This window comes from Carettochelys insculpta, chromosome 11, assembly GCF_033958435.1.
Source record: "Carettochelys insculpta isolate YL-2023 chromosome 11, ASM3395843v1, whole genome shotgun sequence".
NCBI lineage: Eukaryota > Metazoa > Chordata > Testudines > Carettochelyidae > Carettochelys > Carettochelys insculpta.
In genome coordinates, this window is record NC_134147.1 from 37,949,628 (window position 1) to 37,977,604 (window position 27,977).

The window sequence follows — 27,977 nt, forward strand, 5'->3', positions numbered from 1 at the left end:
ACAAGATCATGGAGTTACATTCCTTACCATCTTGGTTAAGAGCCATTGATGGACCAAATGTGAATTTATGTAATGGGTTTCTTTTTAACCAAGTTCTATTTCTGACATTCACAGCATACCCTGGCAACAAGTTCCACAGGGTGACTCTGTGTTCTGTGAATAGGAGTTTCCTCATGTTTGTTTTTATATCTGCTGCTTTTATCGGATAACCCTGGGTGCTTGTATTATGTGAAGGTGTAACCCTTCCTTATTCCCTTTCTTTACATCGGCCATGATCTTGTAAACCTCTACAATCTTGCCTCTTAATCATCTATTGTCTCAGTTGGATAATCTCAATTTTTTTAATCTCTCTCCTCATATGGAAGCTGTTCCATACTCACAATCATTTTCATTTCCCTTCTCCATATTTTCTGCAGTTCTAATATATTTTTTTAAGATGGGGCAGTATTCAAGGTGTGGATGTACCATGGACTTGTATAGTGGGGTTATGATATTTTCTGTATTACCAAACATTGTTTTCTCTCTCTCTGTCTCTCTCTCTCTCTCTTCAATACTTCCACTGCACATTCAGTGGATTATTTCATGGAACTATACACCTTACTTCCAAGATCTTGTTCTTGAGTGGTAACAGCTAATTCAGACCCTTTCACTTTGGAAAACATAATATTGATATTAAAAGTGCATTATCTGTAGCTTACCAACATTGAGTTGCATCTGCTAGTCACCAGGTGTAATGAGATCCCTTTGTAACTCTTTGCAGTCTACTTTGGACTTAAATATCTTGTTAAGATTTCAGCCTTAGGGACAAAGCCAAAAATGACAAAGTGAAATAATCAGTCCTTTTACATATTGGGGAGGAAGCATTGGATATTTATAGCAACATAAAAAAGTCAAGTGTAGTCAGTTAAAGACAATCTGATTGACATCCTCATAATCGCATGGGGCTGGTTCCAGGCCTAGAGTCACTGGTTTGTGATTTGCAGTGGCTGGTGAGGATTTGTTTGAGGTTGGCAGGCTGTCTATAGGTGAGGACAGGCCTGCCTCCCACGGTCTGTGAGAGAGAAAGAGCATTGTTTTGGATGGGTTGCAAATCATTGATGATGCGCTGGAGAGGCCTTAGGTGGAGGCTGTATGTGATGGTCAGTGGTGTTCTCTTGTTTTCCTGTTCTCACCTATAGACAGCCTGCCAACCTTAAACAAATCCTCACCAGACACTACAAATCACAAACCAGTGACTCTAGGCCTGAAACCAGCCCCTGCAACGGTCCTCGCTGCCAACTCTACTCACATATCTATGCCAGTGACATCATCATAGGACCTAACACCAACTATACCATCAGGGGCTCCTTTACCTGCACATCTATTGATATAACATATGCCATCATGTGCCAGCAATGCCCCACTGCAATTTACATTGGCCAAACTGGACAGTCTCTCCGTAAAATTAAAAATGGACATAAATCAGACATCAGGAACACTAATGTATAGAAGCCTGTGGGGGAACACTTCAATCTCCCTGGACACTCAGTGGCAGACTTAAGGGTGACAGTCCTGAAACAAAAAAATTTCAAAAATCAAATGCAGAGAGAAATCTCTGAGTTGCAATTTATTTGCAAATTTGACTCCATTAACCATGGATTAAACAGAGACTGGGAGTGGCTCGCAGCTTACAAAGGCAGTTTCTCTGCTCTGGGTGCTAATATCTCCCCATTAGACTCTGACAAAGGCTAACATCACCCATCTGATCTGACTTGTTTTTTATTCTTTTGATAAGTCCTGTTGATACTGGGCCATTTCCACTTTGCTGAATATACCTTGTCAGCTCTGGTCCTCCCTCTTACTGGGACCCCGCTCTTTAAATACGCCTCTGAAACCACCACCCCCCACTCCTGCATCTGATGAAGCGGGTCTTTGCTCATGAAAGCTTATGCTCCATAATATCTGTTAGTCTATAAAGTGCCACAAGACTTCTTGTTGTTCTCGAAGCTACAGACTAACATGGCTACCTCTCTGATGCAAGTTTAGTATGCAACTTCCTCTTCAACTATCCTAAACAAAAGCCAGGTTTGAGCTGTGCCTAGAAAATGAGAAGTTCTGGGAAAGGGAATGTTTTCCAGAACATGAAAAGGGACGGGGCAGAGGGACATGAAAGGGAGGTGCATGGAGAGTGTGGCCCTTGGGGGGCAGCTGCAACACCTAGAAAGTGGCCAGTGGGGTTGGGGCTCTGCCATCTTATCTGTCATAAAAACTGGGTAAGTATCTCCCCTCCCCGAAACCAGGAGGCTGAAGGTAGGGCTGCCGGAGAAGGGGCAGCCCCCATAGCACCTGAAAGCGACAGGAGTGGGTGCTGGAGGCTGCAGAAAGCCTCTGGAATCTCACCACACCCAGAAAGTCTGCACACCCTGGGGACCAGCCCCAGAAAGTCTGCCCTGATGACAGCTTGCAGGCTGTGGGGGACAGTTAGAAGGGTCAGCCCACTGAAGCCTGGCCTCCCACAGTTAACCTGCAGACCATGGGGGACTGCTGGATGGGGAACAGCCCTGAAAGCCTGGCTCCCAACCCTGGACTGCCTGCAGGCTGTGTCAGGGGTTAGTTGGAGGGGGACAGCCCCCCCAGAGCACTGCTCCCCTAGACAGGCTACAGGCCAGGCAGGGCAGCTGGAGGCTGGGGCCAGCCTACAGAACCCCATCCCCTGCCCAACAAGTACACAGCCCCAGATAACCTGCTTCCTGGAGAAGTCACCGTCTGAGGAGCCACTGGCCAGGGAGTGCTTCCTGGCCCCCTGGAAGGAGCCACCACTGGAGCAGCACAACCTTTGCCACCATGGGCATCCCTGGTACCACACACACACATACACTTTCCTGTTCCCTGTCCTGAGCCTTTTGCTCTAACTTCTGCCCTCCCACCCCCTGCCTTGAACTCCCCCCATCTTCCAACCCTCTGTCTAAGTTACCCATCCCTTGCTCCACTCCTCTAAGTCACCCATCCCTGAACCCTCACGCCAGCCTCCACTTTCATTCATGTTTGAAAAATACTGTCATTGCTGAAAAGCACATACTTGTTTCCCCTTTATTTTCAACAATTACTACATTTAAAGATCTGAGCAATTCCAGGTATATTTAGTAGTATACTACAGAGTTATGTATTAATGTGTTAATTTCCTTTCTCTTTAAGGGGGAAGATGCAGAGATCTGTTTGCAGAAAATTATGATTTAGTGACTCTCCCTCACAAGGGATGAACAAAGGACTTTGGATATGTGCCCTGGAGTCTGGGATTAGGAACACCACATGGCTGTGTGCAGCAGTTCACTATGGTAGCATACCAGCTGTTTTATTAAAGTTGTATTCCTTTCTCCTTTTCTGCTTTGTTATTCAATGAATGCCAGCATTGTTACAAATGTTATTGTGGTGTGTTTCTTTGGTATTTTGCCCCCTACAAGGATGTTCAATTTAATTACATTACAGTTGCTGTAACTAAGCAGTTCACCCCTTGGACCAGAGCCTGTGCACCATTCAGCACTAAATCAAGAATTCTCTCTCCTCTTGTGAGTTCCAGGGTTAACTGGTCCAAGAAGTAATGGTGTCTAGAAATTTTATATCTGCATCTCATCCTGAGGTGACATGTTCCCAGCCACTATGGGGGTAGCTGAAATCCCATAGTATTACTGGGTTTGCTATGTTTATAGCATCTCTTATTTCCATGAGCATTTCATAATCACCCTCACCATCCTGGTCAAGTTGTTAGCAGTATGTTTCTACTGCTGAACTCTTATCATTCAATCATGGAATTACTATCTATAGAGATTCTGAGGTGCTGTTTGACTTATTTAAGATTTTACTGTATTTCACTCTACACTTTCTTGCCCATGTAGTACCATTCCCCCACCAACACAACCTGTTCTTGTATATTTTGATGTCCTTCTTCTAACATATGCAGTGTTAGTGCAACCAGTTCAATCACAGAGGGTACCCTTCAGGCTGTCTGCTGGTGTGCTGATCATGCCTCTAAAGCTGCCTACTTGCCCTCTGGGATATCCCATTACCCTGTGTTGCCAGGCCAGAAGTTCTGGACTCCTCCAGCCAAGGCATAGGGTTGGTGTAACAGCCTCTCCCCAGCCACTCCCTGGAGAGCAACACAGATGCTGAACCACCTCAGCTCTAAGGGCTTGAAAACATCCAAGAACACAATCCTCCAAAGTGACAAAACCCCTGAATAAATCTATCTTACTCTGAATAAAAGTTTTACATGGAGAAAGCTCATTATCAATGACAGAAATATATGCACAGCTCTGGCTCCTCCCTAGGTAACAATTATTAAAGTGGGCTTGATAATAAACACAATGTTTTATGAAATATAAAAGGTAGGGTTTGACTACAAGTGAAAGCAGACAGCTCAAAGTAACTTACAAGTGAAAATGAAAAAAAGCCAATTAAGCCTAATAAACGTAAAAACTTGTTGCATGCAAATTCTTAACCTAACAATAGTCCTAGTCATCTTTTTCACAAGGTAGGCAGACTTGTAGGTTGGTCCCAGTCCTCTCTGTGTTCAGTCTCAGATGTGTCCAGCAGGCATCTTGGGTGGTATGGGGGCAACCCCTCTATTGTTTGGTTTCCCACCTTTATATGCCTTTTTTCCCAATGCGAGAATTCATTGTGTTCAGGTCAAACTTTTCTCACCTTGAGCAAAGAAGAGCGAAAATTGGTTGCAGGATTAGGTGGCATAATCACATCTTTGTAGGACCACCCAGAGTTTGGGCATATAGGAGAAACAAACTCATTTACAGATCTTTACCCTGAGTGCTCGGACCGTTATGTTTCTGATTCTGCTACATTCTGCTTCTGGACTGTGACTAAGCGCTCTTGTTAGCACATTCAGAGTTATAAGCAGAGTCATGCTTCATATTTCTAACTTCACAAACAATAATGATACATGCACAGAAATAGAATGCACACATTCAGCAGATGTTTAATTTTAAAAAATGTCACGTGACGCATTTTTCGTAAAGCATCTTTGAGTTATTCATATTCGTAAGCCATTTTTCATAAAGCCAGGGAAGGGGCATGACAAGTAGCTTGGGAGTTCAGGAGGCTGGTGAGAATTGCCAAATCCAATGTGCAATCAAATCATAGTGCCCACCCTGGAGGGCCATAAAGGACTGATGAAAAGTGAGTTATGCTAGTAGTTATACTAGTTAATGATTTCCCAATGGTGCCATTTCTGGATAGTTCCAGGGCCATTTTGAGTCACTCACCCTTTCTCACTCTCAGGAGTCTTAACATTGTTTTTAAATGTTCCATTGCAGACAAAATAGTCTCAAGTGTTATTTGGGAAGCAGATATGAGTGTCTAATGATTTGCTTCTAGACTCTTCTCAGCAAGTGGGACTTTAGCTGTATATACTGGCAAATGCCAAACTGACCATCTATAGAACAGAATTGAAGTTACTTTTAAAGTGTATAAGAGATACTCTATGCATGCTTTGATGGATTTGGAGTTCATTAGCAATGATTTATAAATACTGAATGTTGTCCTGGTTATCAAGGTGAGGGTTTTTTGTTTTTTTTTTTAATATCACTCATCACAAGACTGAAAAAACAAACAGGAGAGATAAAAATGGCCTCAGATAAGCCTTCCCATGCTTGAGGGTTGTGAAAGGATTATGTGACAACTTTTTGGGTTCCCTTTCTAGTTAACCTACAAAACTGGTTTGAACTAGCAAAAGAAAAGGAACAAAATGAACAGTGAATGAAATAAAGAAGGCTCCAAAAGAAATGCTCTTGAGATGAGTAATTGTTTGAGAGACAACAACTATTTTGAAATAGGTGCTATTCCTCATAGAATGAGGTTTACCAATTTCAAAATAAGCCAACCACTATTTCAAAATTATTTTCAGTTGTATAAATAATAGGATAGTTATTTTGAAATAACAGCTGTCGTTTTGAAATAACTGCTGTGTAGACCTACCCTTAGGTGCCAGAGGATTGCTTGTTACTTGTGAAGCTATGGATTATCACAACTGCACCCCTCTGGAGTGACTGAAGAAGCTAGACTTGCCTAGGTTACCAATCAAAAATGGTAAATGTTTATGTAAGATAGATGTGTGTAGACTTTTAAAACCTGAGTGTTAAAAGAACAATGCATTGGTTTAAGATGGGTGTCCAGTCATTGTATGCAACTGGCCACAGGCTGCTGAAAAAAAGGATTGTACTTACACTAACTCAGTCAGGCTTGTTGGATAAGCACAGTTGATTTCTATGATGCTATAACAATGGGTCTGGTGTAATAGTGGGGTACTTTTGGAACTACACCCAAGGAAAGGTCGATATCTGAGGCAGATCACTCAGAGAATGGAAAGGTGCTGTGAATCCTGCAACTATTGCACACACACACAAATAAGACCCAGAACAAAACAAAACTGCAGGCAAATGCTACTAATCAACAACTGATGCCAAGATCCTGTCTTTGTTTCTCTTTCCATCAGGCAGCTTGCTGAGAGCACTTCTCATTGCTCTTCTCTTTTCACAAGCTAGCATGCAGCCAGTGTGCTCCTTTCTGCCTTTTCCTAGCCACTTAGATGTTGAGAGAACAATGCCCTGTTTCGGCTTTCCTTTCATTTACCTCAAAGCATCAACTTGCTTAGAGTTTCTGCTCTAAAATTACGGCATTCATTTGTCATGGGGATGATATGTATAATCTACTTGTATTTATATGTACATGTACAGGGTTTGCAGCACTTATACTTACCCAAGATACTGCTGTGATGGGTAAGGCTAGTGGAAATGCCTAGCGTAAATAGGTAAGATGAGTGACTCCTCAGGAGCACACAGTCAGATAATCAGGGGAACAGACTGCAACAATTACATTACCCCTCAAATAGTTTGAGAGATCAAAAGGGGAAGCAAAATTTGGGCTTTCACAATAGTCCATGGAATGGCATTGTACTGGATAGGCCAGGGAAGAATTTAACCAATTGATTCTGATTTCACAAAAATCCATCGGTGAGATTTATATCAGAGAGGTGGCCATGTTAGTCTGTATCTTCGAGAACAACAAGAAGTCCTGCGGCACCTTATAGACTAACAGATATTTTGGAGCGTAAGCTTTCGTGGGCAAAGACCCGCTTCGTCAGATGCATGAGTTGGGTCTTTGCCCACGAAAGCTTATGCTCCAAAATATCTGTTAGTCAATAAGGTGCCACAGGACTTCTTGTTGTTCTATAGGAGAGATTGTGACTCCCCCTTTTTAAGTCATTACTCACACAAGTAATCCCATGACTATTGTTGGGATTAAGCAACTACCACAGTGAAATGTAGTAACTGAGCAGTCTGGTTCACAGTCTCATTCCGTGTTTGAATTTTCTCAGTTATTCTCTGAATTTTTCTGCAAATATTGCTGTAGATTGTGTTGACCTGCTTTGCCGTAAATGGAGCATGAAGAGAAAAAAACAAAATCACAGGGAAGTATCTGACTCCTCCCTCCAAAACAATATTTGTTTCTCAGAAACACTTTCTGCAAGTAAATCTGTGTGGTTGTAGTGACATGGGATACCCAAAGTGCTGCACTTATTTGGAGTTTGATTAAATATTAGTCTCTTATAAGAATGGTATCAAGTCACAGTATAGTTAATATGTATCACTAAACTGCATGTCTGTTGAAATACTGTTGTAATATGAGAAACTATATATTTCAGTAATGTGACTGTTGACTATCTGTATCCATTTCCATAAGGCTAGAATCTGTTGCTGTTATATTCAATACTCTCCTGTTAGTCCCATTCATTTAACTGGCAGTAACTCACTACTTCTTGGATAAAATCTTATCTATTTTGAAGTCAGTGGTAACACTTCTTAAGCTGTGTCTACACGTGCACGCTACTTCGAAGTAGCGGCACCAACTTCGAAATAGCGCCCGTCGCGGCTACACGCGTCGGGCGCTATTTCGAAGTTAACTTCGACGTTAGGCGGCGAGACGTCGAAGTCGCTAACCTCATGGGGAGATAGGAATAGCGCCCTACTTCGACGTTGAACGTCGAAGTAGGGACCGTGTAGACGATCCGCGTCCCGCAACGTCGAAATTGCTGGGTCCTCCATGGCGGCCATCAGCTGGGGGGTTGAGAGATGCTCTCTCTCCAGCCCCTGCGGGGCTCTATGGTCACCGTGGGCAGCAGCCCTTAGCCCAGGGCTTCTGGCTGCTTCTGCGGCAGCTGGGGATCTATGCTGCAGGCACAGGGTCTGCAACCAGTTGTCAGCTCTGTGTATCTTGTGTTGTTTAGTGCAACTGTGTCTGGGAGGGGCCCTTTAAGGGAGCGGCTTGCTGTTGAGTCCGCCCTGTGACCCTGTCTGCAGCTGTGCCTGGCATCCCTATTTCGATGTGTGCTACTTTGACGTGTAGACGTTCCCTCGCTGCGCCTATTTCGATGTTGGGCTGAGCAACGTCGAAGTTAAACATCGACGTTGCCGGCCCTGGAGGACGTGTAGACGTTATTCATCGAAATAGACTATTTCGATGTCGCAACATCGAAATAAGCTATTTCGATGTTGGCTGCACGTGTAGACGTAGCCTTAGTGAGCAAAGGCAGGAAAATCTGGCATTAAATGTCATTCATTTCATTTCTGGGGGAAAATATACTTTAAAATATCCATTCAACCCTGTAGGCTTACAATAAATATGGTGGCTCCTTATTGATACCTTCATTTTGCTCGTTTTCTTGGTTTAAGTTTAGGAAAGTAAATGGAAATTATTAGAGTGCATGAAGTTATTCTTCCAGAACAGTATCATTTCATTGTTTTAAAATAATGGACAAACAAAAATGAAGCTGTGAGTACCAGCCATGGAAAGAGAGGTTGGAGAAAACCTACAAACTTTTAATTTTGCAGTAACACGATCATGTTGTAGTTGTAACAGCCCTGTGTCTTTGATAAGATCCATAACTTTCTGTGTGTTTGTTTTTTGTTGTTCCAGGATGCCAGTATACCAGAGTATTCATGGGGAGGTGATTGTAGAAGTACAATATAAAGAAATGTTTGCTTTTATAGATCTCTTTTCTAAAATCTTGCCTGCAGGCAAGATTAAATATCTAAAAAACCTGCTATGTATGTTAAGATGTCTTCTAACTGTGGACTTAACTAAAATAAAGGAAATTTATGCTGCACTTACACTGAAAAACAACTTCTATATAAATGGGAAAATGTGGCCTGGGGAAAACACAACTCATTTTTATAAACTATAATTTATTAAGGTCTTTTTATAATTTTCAAGTCCCTTAGAGATGTTTTTGGACACTTTTAAAAGCACGCTAACTATTATTATAAACATTCAATTGAATAGCATAGAGATAAGTTCTTCATTTGCATTTTTATCTTTGTTGTCTTACAATCATTAATTGTACAAATGAAACTCAGAGAACATTTGTGTTTAACCCCAGGCATCTAGAAATTAGTATGCATGCAGAATAACAAAATCTAAAAGTTCAGGATGACCTTCATGTTTCATAGAAAGAGATGAAGCAAGCCACAAGTTATAGTTTCCAATTTACTGAAAAATTACACATCTTATTTCATAATAGCAATACACAATAATTGCAGTTTTAGCAATATTTTCAGGGTATCTAAGGGTAAAAATAAACAACAATAAACAACACCAATACTGTAGTTCTGGGGTACAAATCAAAAGTCATGTAAAGTCAGAGAGAGAGTATGTATTCTAGGGAGGTTATGAAATCTTCATCATTGCTGGTTTTAAAGAAAAGGCTAAATAATCACTTATCAGGAATGCTCTATTAAGTAGCTCTGCCTTGAGTGCAGAGGACTCAATAATGGAATAACCCATCTAAACTACAGGGAAACCCCAAAATAAGAAAAACTTATTTTGAAATAGTGTATCCACACACAATAGAGCCTATTCCAGTGTTTCCAGGGGCTCTGATCTGAAATACCATGTCTACACAGGAACTTTATTTCAAAATAAGATATTCCAGAATAGCTTATTTTGAAATAGCCCCTATTCCCTGTCTATATAGCTCCTATTTCAAAAGTGTTATTTTGAAATGGGCACTATTCCTTGTAGAATGAGATTTTTAAATAAGCCATCTGCTGCACTGAAATTATTTCAAAATAATGGTTGCATCGTTTAGGTGCTCACAAAGTTATTTTGAAATAGTGGCTATTATTTCAAAATAACTTTGCTGTGTAGATACACCCCTACAATCCTACATGTTTATGAGTCTATGTTTATTTCAATGAATGACAAGTCTAAGGGGGGTAGCTGTGTTAGTCTATTTCAGCAAAAAAACCCAACACAATGAGCAGTCCTGTGGCCCCTATAAATTGGTTAGTCTTTAAGATGTCACAGGAGTCCTCATTGTTTTAACTCCTAGCACCACCTTGATCATCTTGTTCTGCCAGTCTTGTATGGAACACATCTTCCATTCTTTGTATATCCTGCCCTTCCTTCTCCATGTGGATGTGTCTTTTCACAATAAAATCTTCCCATCTCTTTAGAGATCATTTTAGTTTGGATAACACTTGGCTACAGCTGCAATCCATCGACAGTAAGCCTCACTATATGCTTAGCTCATTGCATTTCACCACACCTGCTGTCAACAATGATGTCCTGAACTCCACCTCTGCTGTCTGATCATTGTGCTGGGGACTTGGGCATGGATTGAAATTCACAGAATTCTTCTTTCCATTGCCTTCTCTGTGATAGGCAGTTGCTGCTACTCTGTTTTTGTCAGCCCTCATGTTTCACTGTTATACAACATTGCTGGTAATACTATTGAATTGAAGAGGCTGGCACACATTACCTTTTTCGATTTTTTTTCCTCGGAGGACAACATTGGCAGAATTGAATATGCACCAACCTGCTTTGTGTCTTCACAAAAGTTCACCTTCCCTATGGGTCAAAATAGACCTATTACTCAACTTCTTCTATTTATTCTTCCTTGATTGTTATTTGCGTTTTTGATAAGGCACCAGACATCATAAACTTTGTTACAGAGTAGTTAATTTTCAGTCCAGCCCAGCTGCTTTTTATTTTGAGTTCTCACAGCATTTTCTGTGGTTTGATAGTGTTTTAAGCGATCAACACAATATTGCCTGCAACTCTGAGATGTTTTAACTATATGAAGATGAGAATATATCTTTAAATGTGCATCTGCTCAAGAATAAGTACTCAACTCCTACTATCATCCAGTGCATCCTAGCTATGCTGAGGAGATGCTGGGAAGAGACAAAATGACAGGCAGATGAGGGAAGTACTCATAAAAGGATGTAGCAAACAGCATAACACCCTGCCCGTGGTGGGCGGGGGGGATAGCTATGTTACAAATGGGGGAACATGTCTACAATGGCTGGGTGTCCTTAAATCACTTCCAGTGAGCCAATGCTTAATAAGGTGTAATAATGAACAATTTCACTTAGTTGGAGAAGAAATTAAAGGAGTAAATTACAGACAAAAAAAGGGAGAAGCTGCAAGATTGGAGCCTACTCATCTGCATAGGTGCTGACAGAGAGAGGTTCTAAATTGATTTTCAGTCCAGGATGCCTGGCAGAAAATGATGATGGCCTCATGCCCACTATTTGGAAGCCCCACAAAAGTCTGAACATCTGTTTCCCAAATTCCCACCTAACAACCCACTAGCACCTGTGTCTGGTAAAATCCAGGATTAAGTATAAAAATCTGTGAGCATATAGGACAGTTCAGTGAATCAACGCTCATCAGATACATAGTACTTTGAGGAGACCTTATTTCTTCTCTTATGCTAGTCACATAGTACATTATTTACAGTTACTATTACTTATTAATTTTTCCCTCTGTCAGGTGCCCCCAATTTCACCTCTTAGGACACATACAATTTACTAAAGTAGCAACTTGTTTCTATTAAGAAGCAAAGAGGAAAAACACCCCCCTTGTAATACACCAACAATCTTGAAAAAAGAAGATCAATCAAATGCTATAGACTTCAAGAGGGAGGGGGAGTAATATAAGTTTCAGCATTGAGGGACTTCCCCAAAGAACACGATACCATCAGCTCCGAAAAAAAAAACAAATTAGAGTCATGTAGCTGGAGCGCCACTGCTGCCCATGGCTGCTATGTTAGGACGGGTAGAGCTGGAGCCATGGAAGAATTGTATTGTGAAGATGACAGCTTGACCTGTATTTGTCAATTAATACGTTGCCACAGCAGTTCCTTGACAAAGCACTTCGATGATTTTGAAAAATTTAACCCAGAGACATGTAAATGATGTAGGGTCCTCAATCTCATTTATTTTTTCAATAAATTTTTTTCCTAAGTCTCTTTTGAAAATGGGCTCCCAAATGATTCAGTTACTTTTGAAGAATTTAGCTTCTGTGGCTAACACTATTATGTGAGCATTGGAATTCTGCTTTGTCTGAAACCTCTGGTTTGTCTGCATTGTCACATGGGCTGAAAAGTATCTAGCTTATCTTAATATAGTTACTGACATGGCTAGAAAATCAGAAAGCTGAGAGGATGCTTTGTGCATTTGAGCTCTCTTTGTAGAGCTATTTACTGTCTACATTCTCTTGGCATTTCATCCCATGTTATCACACCAGATCATGCAAAGTTTGAACAGGATGCACAACTGAGAGTGGTAAGACTATAGGGGAGGACTTTGCAGTGAAGGAATAGTTGCCAGTTGAGAACATCTGGGGAAGGAAGGTTTATAGCCATTTCAAGATATTTCACTTAGACTGCAAGGGTGTTGTGGCCAGGGACCATCTTTTCACTGTGTCCAGGTGCAGTACGTAGCACAAGGATCCCTGAACCTTGGCTGGAGCCAACTGGAGCCAACTGGAGCCAACCTTGGCTGGAGCCTTGGCTGGAGCCAACCTTGGCTGGAGCCATACCACAATCCAAAGTCATGCTATTAATATTTTGTGTGCCCCCATAACTGGTTGTCTGTGGGAGAGATGAGTTTCAACATTCAATGATGCTAGTGAACTAGTCAACACACTCCTCATGTCCATACATATTTACACATGCAAATCTTCTTCCTGCCAGGAAAAGGTAATAATTGATTCTTGATTAAAAACTATTTGAGCAGTGATCAGAGATATGTATCGATTAGTCATGTCTACCTATCCCTGTTATGGCTTTTCCTCATTTTGCTCCCATGAATATTTGTAGAGAGAAATATTTGTTGAATGCTGAGCTACAATCAGGGCTGGCTTAACATTTTTTGGGGGCCAGCCCTATTAGATTTTTATGCCCCTTGGCTCTAGGGTTGACCAAATAAGAGGGCTTTAGAGTGTGTGAGGTTTCTGTGGGTTGAGGCAAGGAGGTAGATGCAGGGATGTAGTCTATTGTGGGGCAGGAGATGAGGTGTTTGAGGTTCAGGAGAGGGTTCCAGGCTATGGCCTAGGGGTTTGGAGTGCAGGAGGAGACTCAAGTCAGGAGTTGGGAGTGGAGTTGCAGGGTCTTCGCAGGTGTTAGAGTACATTAGAGAGCTCAGGACTCGGGCAGGAGGTTGGGGTGTAGGATGCTGTCATGGTGAAGGTCCTGTTTGGTCGTGCAGACTCAAGAAAGAGCAAAAGGCAGTTAGCTCTGTGTGACACATTGCCTTTGCCCCAGCAGCTCCATTGGCCACAAATCCCAGACAGGCAAGGGAAGCATGTGGCCAGAGTTTCCTGGTGATTACAGCTCCAGCAAGAGAAAGGGAGCAAATCATAGGGCGCAGATCTGTTTCCCGCATCCCTTCAGGCAGGGCTGGAACTCAGAGGCTTTAATGGCTACAGTCCATGGCTTCAGGCTAAGGGAGTCACACAAAAAGATCTACACTTTTGCCTGCCTGGAGATCATTTTGCAGGGGCTCCCTTAGCCTGGGGCCCCTCCTAAATCCCCATTCTTAATCTTGCCTTGACTACAGCTATCTTTAAGCCAGATTTTTACATAAATATTATATCCAAAACTCACCATCTAAATGCTCACAGAAGTTAACAGAAACATAGATGTGAGAAACAAAGCAAACAGTAGGTACACTGGGCAATTATATACCTTGATGAATGACACGTTCTCTCTTCTATAATTATAGGTCTCAAAGGGGCCACGTTAGGACACTAGTCTATATTCAGACACGCGCCTAGTTAATGAACTGTAGGATCCTGCATTAGCATTATCATCAACCAGTTCAATGTTGGATAAAGACTTCTCATCCTAAGCACCTCTGCATATATTGAGATTCATCCACCCATGCCAGGTATGTAAATTTAATGTTTCATTTCCCCACTTTCTATATATCTTCCCTTTCTCTACTCTTGCACTGTTAACTATTTTTATCAGATTCATTTTTGTGCAGGTTTGTCAGGAGCAAAGGTTTGTCTTACTGTACTTCAGCTCTGTTACTCCACAGAGTGGTTAATACAGTTTGTCACTGAGCTTGGTACTTTTGGAAACAGATTGTTCATGAGGGCTCTGTCAAGTAGACAGCTGTGCCATTGTTCCTTTGAGGTCATGGAGCACAGTGTTAGGCCTGGGTTAAAAAAGATGGATCTTTAACCATTTTTATCCAGGTGAGTCTTTATTCTATGGAAACACTAAGGTTTCAAAAATTTAGGTGACTTGCCCAGGCAACAAAGTTAGTGGCAGAGTCAAGAATAGACCTTAACTCCTCAGGCTCCCATTCCTTTGTTCAGGATTTAAGACCATTCTGCTGGTACACACAGTTCAAGCACAGAGCAAAATATTGGCTCATGCTAAAAGATCTAACCTCTTCATACACCATGTTTTCAGAACAATTATTTTCTCCCTGCATGGAATAATGGGTGAATTATGTCATTGTGGGTATTTTGTGCTCTCTCAAAAATTATCATTACTAACAATTCGGGGATATTAAACTTTCAAGACTGCAACCTCTTTCTATAGTTAAATATGAAGATCAAACCAAGCCAAAGAAACAACTTTCTTCCAAGTCCATACACTGTACATTCTTGTTTGGCCCAGTGACCTCTGAGATCTTGGGCAGAAAGTAAAGATCCAGAATCATGGAACCGCTATGACCTTTTCTTTCAGCCAGATGATAAACAGCAAAAGGTAAATTGGCGGTGCACTGCACAGTCCTTTAGCACATGTCTCATTAACTTTAATGCGAGTCTCACCTAAATATCTGAAATCACATAGAAAATATACCTTGAAGCCTGATGTCTGTGAGGAAAAAAATTGCCTGGAGGGAAAATATAAAGAAGAGAAGTATGAAAAAGCAATCCTTGATACAAAAGTACTGCATGTGGGTGGGAAAGAATAAAGTTATTTGCGCGTTAGCCGTGACATGAGCTAACTAACTCCCAACCAGGAAAGATGATTGGAAGCACTCAACGGAGAGGTTGACTGTAACATGAAGACGAAAGGCATCAAAAGACTAATTCCATTAGCATCCATGGGGAGAGTTAAAAGAAAAACATAAAGGGAATCTGTCGGGAATATCAATCTACAAATCCTAGTGTGACAGTTTTATGTTTCACCATAAATTAAAAAGGCACTCAGGTTAAAGTATTCAGGAATAATCACATTCATTTTAATGGCTCGCATTCTATTCAAATCATTTTATTATCTTCTAGAGGGTATATCTGGCTAGGGTTCTGAGCACGTTAAAATAATCAAAAAGTAACTGTTAAGTGTCCTTAATGCTTCCATTTCAGTCTTTGTGAAAACTCTGAGTGGAGGGAGCGTAAAGGAAGGACAAGAGACTATCTGGAGGGCTACTTCAGACGTTGCAGAATGGTGACATCCCTTACAGAGATCTTCCAGATAAACAGTTCGGATTTTTTTTTTTCCAAATCAGGTTTTAATCAGAACAGTGACTAAAAATGGAATCTCCCAACACTACCGATCTGCTCCTTGTACAGATTTAGTTAAAGCTGTTGTCTTTACAGACAAAAGTGAATTTGAGGCCTTATCTACACCGGGTTAGTTAGTGCACAAATGCACTTTTAACGCTTAGTGTGATCAAACAAGGAGTTAGTGTTGTGTAGCCAGTGCATTCTAGCTAGTGAGCACCAGCAGCTGCAGACTTTTTCCCAGGGTAGACAAGCCCTTTGCTGCTGTTTCTGACTCACAGGGCAGGTCTATGCTACAGCCAAAGGTCCAATTAAGCTATGCAGGTCCAGTTACATTAATTTACTATCTGGAGTAAAGGTAAAAGTACCTTAATTTGGGCTTCTGTTCTGTCTCCCTTAAGGGAGGTTGATGGGAACATTCATGTCCATTGACTTTCCTTACTCTTAGCAAGGGGCAGGGGACTGGACTGATGCAGGCACCTTGTATGTTCAGTTTAGACTGTCCCTACTAGGTGCACTAAATCGAACTCTGGAAGATCGACTGCAGCAGGGTTGATCTTCCCTGTAGTGAAGATGTACCCTTAGTTTTCAGAGCCAGTGAAGCATGAGTTAGCTTCTCTTCCTTCTTGTGCCTTATGGGCTTGATCCTGCAAACTGCTGTGTGCTCTGGACTTCATACAAGAAACTACTGAAGTATGTGCTTATCTTTAAGCACACAAATAATCCCATTAATTTCAAGCTTCTTGCTTCCTCCCCTTCTGGGATTTGGCATTCTTTTCCCTCCATGGGAGCCAGGGAACAGGCGACTATGCAAATCATTAGCTAAATAATCTTTGCCCATGACAAAGACATTAATCAAAGTGTCATTATCATGCTCCAGAGGGATTTTTAAATCATCAGCTATTCCTTCCTTCCAGTACAACTAAATGTTACTTCAACTGAACTGTTGTTAGACATTCTTCCTGAAGTACAACTTTCTCTAAACTAATTTTAGCTTTATGTGACAACTTTCATTAAGGCAAATATACAGTATTTATGGGATCCACCAAAAGAAGAAAACATCAGCCATGGAATCATTATAATGTCAGGCAAATAAATAAAAACACCACATATTGTATCACATTCAGCTTGCCACCGTAGCAACCTTTTCTCATGAAAAAAGGGCAATCTTGTCTTCTGAAATGCGAAAATTTCATCCTTAAAGTCTGGTGTGCTGCTGTCACCTCCATTCCTCATCAATTCACCTTGGTATTCAAGTCCTTCAGGAGCTATTCTTTCTTGCCTCCTTACACTATGATTTCAACAAGCAAAAACCAAACAAACAAAAACGTCTGTCCTGTTCACATCCATTTCACTGTAAATTTGATCAGGATGTTGTGTTTTTGTTAGAGCTAAACAAAACTCAAGACAATAAATCTAGGATGCTGATTGTCTGACTCAAATTATCCCATCAATGGAAACAACACTTCAGTTGAAGCGTTTCTCTCCAGAGAGAAAGAAACCGATTCTAAAAATATTGTTCTAGGAAATATTTTGTTTCTCAGATGTTGTTTATTTTCTTTTTATTAACAAACTAAAGAGGAATACAAAAAGAGCAAACATCCTGATACGAATCCCCAAATCAAAGTATAAATAGCCTGTTTCTCAAACATGCTTTTCTTCTTTTTTTAAATCCTCAATAAATGTAAAGGGACAAATTTTCTTTGGGTAGCGGAAAGCTGGAAAAGGTTTTATATTCATGATGTCATATGTAGCAGGAATTTTGAACTCAGTTTAAATATTTGTTTCTATTTTGGTTTTTAGACGAATCTATCAAGTTTAGTAGAAAAAATGGAGACAACCTCTTTAAAAACAGGGCAAGGACCTGGATGGAGGGGTTGTGAGCAGAATATATGTGAACGTTGAAATGTCTAAATGCAGTTTCCTGGACCACAGGAAAAATCTCCTGGCATAGGTCAGAACTCAGGGGCTACTAAAGCTATTCCTTTGGGAAACAGAACCTTTGCTACTGAAGTATCAGCCGTTTAGAATCACATTGATTTCAGTGGAGTTACACAAGCAGATTCTCCCCTGGAACCTCTGAACTTATTGAAATTTACACCAGCTCAGGATCTGCTCTTCTATGTTATCACATGAAATGAGGACACTAAAGCATTTCTAAGGACATCTTGCTCATCTCCATTGTGATATGTCACGTTATACAGCACATCTTTATCTGGCTGCCTGCCTATTGCTTCAGTATTTAATAACATTTAATAGTTCCATCTCTTTGTTAACGATAGCAATGGAAAAATGGGTGCTAAAATAACTGTTTATGTGTTTGGAAGGAATCTATAAACATAAACATGGCCTTTGATTTGATTAACTTTTCATTTGGAAAACGAATGTAACCCTAAGTTAGTCCATCACTATCTTTCAGCATACCTACAATGAAATTTATTTCTAGTGCAGTTTCCCCAGTTATAATGTACACCCACTGCTTAGCTAGTTGTTTATTGCACAACATTCCTGTAGCAGACAGTGACCCCATCAGCTGTATTAATTTCATCTCTTGCTTCATATTCATAAACCTCTATCTACAGTAAACTAACCAGTAATAATCATAAAAGTGCTTCTGGCAATTTGTTTGATCATATTCTAGTTTTACATACCATCAAGCTGGTCATAGGATGCCTCTATATGATCGTCGTAATTCTTGACAAATTCATTATGTAGATGATATTATTTGTATTACAACAGTGCCTAGGAGCTTTGGTCATTAACTAGGGCTGCATTCTGCTAGGCATTCTACAAATGCAACTTAGTATGATAACAGTATGAACTCTAATATAGAACTTTTCAGCTGTCAGTTTCAGAGTGATACAGAGAATGTTAGTACAATTATCCCCGCTTTGCACTTAGGGAAACTGAGGCATGAGATGATTAGGCTACATGCCAAACGCGACTCAGTAGGCCAGTGGCAGCGGCAAGTCCTCAGGTCTTTTCCCTATTAGGTGCATTATCCATGAGGAGAAACCACTTACCCTGCAAGACAAAACAAAGCAGGTGATCCAGATAGACCCACAGGAAAGCACAAGGAAATAATGGTGTAGTACAGGTCAGCATGATAGGCAGTGATCAAAACATATCAGTTGCCTTATATTATCAGGTTAGGGAATTAGATAGTGGGAGTTGATAGCTGGTGGGTATCCAGTCTCCTCAGATATGGGATTTTTCCATTAACTATTGTATTCCCAACTAAAATAAATAACAGTTCACACTTGCACAGTTTGATTTGTTCTTCCACCAGCAGGTACTCTTTGATCAATATGGCTGATATACTCCATACTGAAGGTCTGAACAAAACAGTAAAATGTGTGTTATTTTATTGGCTGAGGATCTAACTCTGTTGTTGATTATAAATCTCCAAAATAGCATAGAAAGATACTGTGGTCACAATGACAGAACATATATATGTTGAATAACATCCTGCTTTGGAAAAGACTGTTAAAGGTTATTTCATTTGCCAGTTTCAACAGAAGCCCTGCCTCTAAATATATCCTAAGATTCACTTTCAGCTCATTTCATGTCTAACTTAATCTGAACTGAAATGTAAGCTTTAGGCTAATAAAATCTTTGAATGGATCCAGATGGCAGGCAGAGTATTTTCTCAACCTTTCATAGTCTCCTTAGTTTTATCTTTGTAACTTATGTCATAAAGTCCTTATTGCAAACAATACTAGTTAAAATTCATTACTCCTTAAGACTAAAGATGAATTTGATGGTTCAGGTAGTCATATGGGTATAACACAGTGGGATTATGGTGGCTTTTGTATTTCAAAAGGTGTACAATTCTAATAAATGCTGCTGTTACAAACACATCTTATTGAACCGTAATTTTGTTTACACACTATAATGGCTTTTATTGTTGTAAAATACCTCATCATTTGGGATCACATTTCTCATGAATGACTTTAATTCTGCCCTCAAAAATCAACACCTAGGTTTTGAATTTAAAGTCTAAATATCCTTTCACACCACAGTGCAGTAGAATAGTATTCCATCCCTCTTCCTTATTCAGTGTGCATAGGCAACTGGAAGGAATAGAATCATATGTTACAGTGGACAAAGTATCTGGACATTTCCCAGTTTGTCTCCAGGTTAATTCCATTCATGCAGTGGAATTGGAGACCCAGAGTCAGCTGGATTTTGCAACTTGGTTGTAAACTGATGCCTGAGACTCAATGTGAATAAGACCAACATAGTGCTATTAGACTGGGACAGTCAGCCGAAAGAACAGTCTAGAACGTCAGCCCCACTACTTGACTGAAGTTGCGTAGCCGTGGTTTGTAAATTAGATTCATGATTCAGGGATTTTGCTGGATGCCCAAGTGACAGCCTTGGTAACAAGAGGGTTTTTCCATCTACACTTTGGCTATGTCTGTGCAGTGGGAGCTATTTGAGGATACTGCCCCATATCTACATAACGTGTCTGTCTTTTCAAAATATTGTTCAAAATAACAAGCATGCTATTTCAACATCCCTGTACACCTTCTTGCAGGAGATGTAAGAGAAACCTCAAAATAGCTCTTTATTTCAACATGTGGTGCTGTCCAGACAGCGCCACATGCCGAAATAGCCTATTTCCAGTTTAGGCTTTCATGTAGACATAGCCCTTGTGGGCAAGACCATTTGTTAACAATAGAAGCCTTATTTTATTTGTTGCTGCCTGTCACATTAATTAGTTTACTGTGACCTGCTCTACTTGGGGCTCCCCTTGGACTTGTTTGAGGGTAAGTAGCCATCCGTTTGTCAGACAGAGCTCTGTGATGAGCACGTTAGATTGTTGCTCTATTAGCAGAGAGGTCTGCGTTTAGGCTAGCAGGTGGACTTCAAGCCATTGTTTTTGCACTTCTAAGCCCTTAATGGTTAGGACCTAGCTTACTGGGGTGATTGCTCCACTTTCTCCTCATGCCACCCTGCTGCACCTGCTACCTGCCTTCCTCTTCTAGCCTCTTTGTCCTTACCTAGCCGTGATTCAAACAGGATATAATTAAGATGCCGCAAAAATTTATTCTAACCCTAATTTGCTCCATTCTTAAGGTCTATTTGTCATTTTTTCTTGATTTTGGCAGAAATACCTTTTCTTTAAGCTTCAGTTTCTTTTTCCCAGGAAAAAAAGACATTGGGCTTACACTGGGTCACTGACCTCTTTCAGTCATTTACTGCAGTAATTGCCAAATGGAACTGTGCTTTTCTCCAATTGTATGGATAGATTATCAATTATGCCCTCAAGTACTGATGCAAAGGTTGATGAAATATAGGGCAACTTGGAGGTTTAAAAATGCTTATGACTTGATTTCTTACTCTTTCCTTCACCCTCTGTGAAAGGACAGCAGTTGATGACTACATTACCATACAAGCGGCTTATATGCTAACGGGAATTACATAAGCTTTGTGAAGCATTCTGAAATGCTGTAGATGAGCTTTGAGAGATCAGGCTTCTCAGTGCTTTTCATTTTTCAATTTTCAGCTTCAAAGATCTTGGACATTCTCCTCCAGCTCATCTAGGAGCAGGAATCCAAGGCCTAGTCACATTGGATGATTTTCTTAGGCAGGCGGATTTGTCTCAGCAGGCTCGAGAGAAGCCAGAAAGAAAAGGAAGTTTATGCAATAGTGGAGACGTTTTCATTCTTCCCATGTGCCATGACAACTCTGTTATTGTGCGGAAGACAATAAGGTAAATTTACCTTGCAGAATATGGCTATTACCTTTTTTATTTTATAATTTGGTTTTCGCTAAACCTACTGTGCACGTTTATGCAAAACTGCGCTCTCTATCAGTCTGTGTGAGCTATTCTTTGAAATGTAGTGCGCTCCACTGACTGCAGACCAGCTGCAACTAATGGAACAAATCCAAGCACAGTGCAGCAAATGGAGTTTAGTCAGAAGCTTAAGATATACCACCCTGTCAAAATTGTGGTATCCTGCCTTCAATTTTGCTACCTGCCTAATGGTAATTTGAGGTAGTCTACATTTCCCTATTTGCTTATAAGAATGTCTTGTGGAACTACATAAAAAAACTTACTAAAAATCAAGCTATATCATGTCTACAGCATCCCCCTTAGCCATTAAACAGAGTAATTCATGAGAGGGGCACTGTTTAAAATTTTCTATGCTTTTCATAACCTATCACACTGAGAGGACCCATGCTAGTTTGAATATTAAATGACCTCTCAGTGGAAAAAAGCAACAAGCATTGCAAAGAAGGAGAAGCAGAAGGCAAAGACAAATACATAATTATCTTGAGTGTCTAAGAAAAGAAGTAGCAGAAGTTCATATTCCTTAATGTGGAACATGGCCCATTAATGTACAATTTAGATGAAGTAGTTTTCTTCTAGCTGAAGAGTCAGTTTGATATTTTTCCTTCTGCTTATTCTTTGCACAGTTCTAATTTTTTTTCTCCCTGAAAGTACAGTGATGATGGAACTGAACTGCTGCAGCCAGCTGCACAAATTCATTAATGGCATCAGCAAAATAATGATTTCAAACAGATGCATCAGGGCTGGCAGCAGCCTCTCTCTTTTAGGGAGAGTCTTGCAGCATTCCATTTTGATAGTAATGTGAATAAACAGCTTGTTTCGTCACTGTTGTTATGAGAAATGTGTGCGGTCCACCTGCACTTTCTGTTCTTCCTCACAAGGCCACACCTGAGGTCCAGAGATGGTATTCAGCTCTCTTTGCCCTGCAAAATAATGTTCAATATGCACTCACTTGTGATGATTCTGATACGTCTCTATTTACAGAAATCAACTGTGCAGATGAACAAACCAGGTGTTTCTTCCACTTAGTTATACAATGTGAGCAAGGTCCTTAGCAACACCAGTGCTCTGTTAAGAACAACTGAGAGCATGACCGGTTGGAGGTCAGGGGAAAGGAGGTGTCTACAGGCCACCTTTGCACATCCCTTATCTCTGGTGACTCTGGAGGCCAGTTCAACTCTCAGTTATAAACCATGCTATAGCCTTGCATTTCTTGCCACCTGAAGTACACCTCTGCGTGCCCCCTGAACAATACCCCTCTTGTATGGCAATGAAAAATGGCTTCTGAGAGAGGCTAGAGATTGGCGGATTGATATTTTTGATTTTTGTCATTTTCATTAGCTATCCCATATTAAGCAGTGGTACAAAATCAACAATAAGGGTAATGATAGACAAACCCAGACATCTCCTCCATCAGCACTGGTTCAGTTTCTTTGACTTTTATGGAAGATCAATGAATTATGAACCACATTTATCAAGTATGATGCTTCATAGCCAGTGATCAGATGGGAATTGAAAGGTTCTGTGGCAGGATAAGATCAAAGTGAGGGGCACATATTCAATAAGCCACCAGACCACTTTAAGGACCCCACTAAAGATTGATCTAGGTGGCACTAGAGCCTTAAGGAGGCTACGTCTTTTTGGGATTTGCTGTGAGGCTGATGGTTAAGGAAGAATTTTGTGGAAAATGTGAAGAAAACTGTTCACAATGATGCCGTTCCACCGGAGGAGGTATTTAGAAAATGAAGCTCAATCGACAGATTTTTGCAGCCTGGAGTCTGAATATTCTTTCCCCTACTTGATTGATTGTTTGCTCCAACATACTCCCACTACCTCCTTCCTTTGTCTTTCCAAATGGTTAATCCTCTTCTGATGTAAACTCCTGAGATTTAAATAACAAAGAAAATCCAAAATATGGACATAACAGTGAAAATATGCTTATATTAATATGCCATAACTGAGACATGCTTTAAGCAAGGTAACTTATGTAAGGTATCATTGGCAAGGTTATGATTTAATGGATATGGTTGTCCTATTCATAGGCATGTATCAATTTTGTATTTGAAGATAGTAATATTTATCTGTGTGTCTGTATTTCACTATGCTGCTCTGGATCACTTCCACTGCAGGGACTACTATGGACGGGCCAATGGTCCCTCAGGAAGGACAATGGACTGTGAATAGGCTTGGACTCCATGTGGATGCTCCATGCTGCCACTGACCCATGGGTACTGAGATACTACAGAGTGAGGTGACCTGGTCACCTGACACTAACCTGCATCTGAGGTGGGGGACATCAAACAATGGATTCCAGCCTGATAAAAATTTTATAAAAGGGTTTTTGATTTCAAATGTGGACCTTCTTTAGAAGGAGCATTCCTGTCAGATAGAATTACTGAATCTGAGGCTGCGTCTACACTATGAGATAAAATTGATTTTATTAAAACTGATTTCTTACTGTTGGGTTTCATCCATTCAATTTTGAGCATCTTCACCTTCCCACATGCTCCCCACAAAATCGACTTACTGCTGCCACACACAAGTAGCTTAAATCAAGTGCTGCTGCACTGTATTGTGGGAACCTATTCCACAGTTCCCTGAACCCTGTTGCATTCTGCCCCCACAAGGAGATGTGAGTATATGAAACCATTTTCCCACATTTCGGCTATGTCTACACTAGCCCGAAACTTCGAAATGGCCATGTAAATGGCCATTTCAAAGTTTACTAATGAAGCACCAAAATACATATTCAGTGCCTCATTAGCATGCGGGAGGCCGTGGCACTTTGAAATTGATACGGTTCGCCGCTGTGCGGCTCGTCCCGACAGGGCTCCTTTTCGAAAGGACCCTGCCTACTTCAAAGTCCCCTTATTCCCATCTGCTCATAGGAATAAGGGGACTTCGAAGTAGGTGGGGTCCTTTCGAAAAGGAGCCCCGTCGGGACGAGCCGAGTCAATTTCGAAGTGCTGTGGCTGCCCACATGCTAATGAGGTGCTGAATATGTACTTCAGCGCTTCATTAGTAAACTTCAAAATGGCCATTTAAATGGCCATTTCGAAGTTTGGGGCTAGTGTAGACATGGCCTTCATTTCCCTCTTTCCCCTGCCATGTTTAAGTACATAAGAGTGCTACCCTGAAAAAGCACGTCTAGGCTTTATTTTGGGCTTGAATATTGATTTACGTCTCCTGGGAAAGAGGAGTCTAGTTAGACACAGGTGCTACATTGAAACTGGAATGAGTCATCAGTAATGGCTCAGGGTGGCTAAAAGACAGTACACTGTTGACAACCACGAAAATTGTGACTTCCCAGGGAGGCCCTTTCAGGAACTTGAATCTGGATTTAGGCAACCTGCAAAAGAAGACCCTTACGCTTAAGTAGACACACTGAAACTTCAATGAATCATCAGTAATGGCTCAAGGCAGCTAAAAGACAGTACACTTTTGACAGCCACGAAAATCATGACTACCCACGGAGGCCCTCTCAGGAACTTTTGTCTGGATTTAGGCCTCCTACCAAAAAAGACCCTTATGTCTAAGTAGATATGGTTGCTACACTGAAACTCAAATGATTCATCAAGCTAAAAGACCTCAGATTACAGCCAAGTGCAAAGAAGACCCTTAGGACATGAATATTTCCTGCTTCAAGCCTTACTTCGACAACTGCGATAATTGTGTAGCTAATACACTGCCTTCTTTGAAACATGTATGGCTCAGCTACATCCAGCTACACCCAGCTACAGTCAGCCCCCAAAAATCATTACTGCTGAGGAAAGAACCCCTGCTAAAGCCAGCCCCTGAAAACTGTGACCCTCACCATGCACAATCTGCCAGGCATCTTGCACAGAATGTCCTTCTATTGGTTCTGGGTCACACCACGTGATGCGGCTGGATGCGGGAATGTTCCAGACTGTGTGGCACCTCAAGGGGGAGGGAAGAGGAAGGATGTGGGGGTTAGGACAACAAGTAAAGTTGTTTCTCATACTATCAGACAAGCATGACCCCCACCCACAGCCTTGCTGACACACTGTACAGGGGGCCAGCAGCTGGTTCCAGGCAGCACAGAAAAAAAGGCAGCTAGCAGGAGTATACACAGAACCACAGACCCCACAGCTGTGCTCCTAGCAAAAAAAAAGAAAGAAGATTTGTCAGTATCTCATGACCCTACAGCCACGGGCTTCCAGGTGCCAAATTGTAACAGTCTTCCTGTTGACTAACTCTTCTGCAATTGAGAGCAGTGGAAATGTATGAGGCCAAAGTGGAGAACTGAGGTGCACTGGGGGGCACATACGGGACATCTGTGGTGGCTAATGAATTTGATTTGAAGACTTGCCACATCCTCACTACCCTTCTATCGGAATTTTAAATTCAAATTTTATGCTGCACCCATTAGGTTACTATGATTTTAGGATTTCAATATAATGTTGATTTTAGCAGTCCATAAATCGAGCTAATGGAATTTACAGTGAGGACAGGCACTTGGAAAAATTGGGCTAACTGACTTAAAATCGATTTTATCTCCTAGTGTAGACACAGCCTGAGTGCAGACTATTAGAAGAAAAGCTTAAACTCAGCTTATTCTCTGTGCTAATGTTCATCACATAGACATCTTCATAAGCTGGGCAGAAAAACTGTATTGGTTCAGATGCAAATGTCAGCAAATAACATAAATACTTGTGAATAAGTTCATCAGATTTAAGATGACCCCCTAATAGTGAGAAAACTGACATTAATGAATGATCTTGACATGAGGGCTTCTTTCTGTCCCATACATAAAATAACCCCTTTTACCTAACTGTGTCTCTTGAGAGTCCCACCCTCTGGTTGACTCCTGGCCTATTATTTATCGAGCTTTCAGTGCAGTCTCCATCCCTCCAGTATTTTTCCCAGCCTCCTTTCTGATTTGCCTCATAATCTGCTGTGCTGTGGAATAATATGCACGGCTGTCCTCTTTGTGTCCATCTGACAGTGTGTTAAATGGGTTCCCCTAATGAATTCAGTAGAGTAACTTGCAGATAAGTAGACCTCCTATTGCTTAAGACTTACCATTGCTTTTGTAAAAGCATCTTGAAGCATCAGAGGAAGTGAGCTGTACCTCATAAAAACTTAGACCCTAATACATTTGTTTGTCTTTAAGGTGACACTGGATGCCTTGTTTTTTTGGCTGACAAAGACTAACATGGCTAAGTCTCTGGCTATGGCTACATGGCCAACTTATCTTGAAATAACTGTAATTATTTCTAAATAACTTTGGCATCATCTAAATGGTGCATGCCCTATTTCAAAATAAATTTGTAATAGTGGATGTGTTATTTCAATTCCATGAGTATTTCCTGATGAATAAAACCTATTTCAAAATATGCCATAATGGACTCCAATAGCACTATTTTGAAATAGCTCTATGGCCCTGGAAATGCTGTTTCAAAATAGCTGTCATGTAGATGCAGCCTCTGAGACCTATCATGATTCTGGGATGCATGAGCAGGTGTGTTGTGAACAGGACACGAGAGGTCATTCTTCTGCTCTCCTCTGTGCTGGTTGGGCCTCAGCTGGAGTGCTGTGTCCAGTTCTGGGCACAGCAGTTCAAGAACGATGTGGAGGAATTGGCGGGGGTCCACAGGGGAGCGACGGGAATGATTGAAGGTCTAGAGAATGTGACCTATGAAGAAAGGCCGAAAGAATTGGGCTTGTTTAGCTTGGAAAAGAGAAGATTGAGGGGAGACATGATTGCAGTTTTCAGGTATCTAAAAGAGTGTCATAAGGAGGAGGGAAAAAACTGAGGATAGAACAAGAGGCAATGGACTTAAACAGCAGCAAGACAGATTTAAGTTGGACATTAGGAAAAAGTTCCTGACTGTCAGGGTGGTCAAACAGTGGAATACGTTGCCAGGGGAGATTGTGGAATCTCCATCGCTGGAGATATTTAAGAACAGATTAGATAGATGTCTATCAGGGATGGTTTAGACAGTACTTGGTCCTGCCATTGGGGCAGGGGGCTGGACTCGATGGCCTCTCAAGGTCCCTTCCAGTTCTAGTATTCTGTGATTCTATGATTCTATCTTTGTGTCTTTCTATGATTCTATCATTGCATCTTTGTCAACTCATAATGAGTATATGGTGATATTTTTGGTGACTCTGAGCTTGCCTTGATTCCCACACAAAGGAGGCATAAAAGCTTTAAGGAGCTGTCCAAAGGTCACACACTCAAAAGTGTTTCCCGTGATACCAGTGGCCATTTGGCTTCGTCCCTTGAAACCAGAAGCCGGTATGCACTGCTGCCCTTTGCCTCAGGAAGTTTGGATTAAAATGGAATGTTCTTTCTGTAGGTGCATGACAGTGTTTATCTTTGGATGCTAATGTTTTGCTGTTTTTCTGCACACTGTCA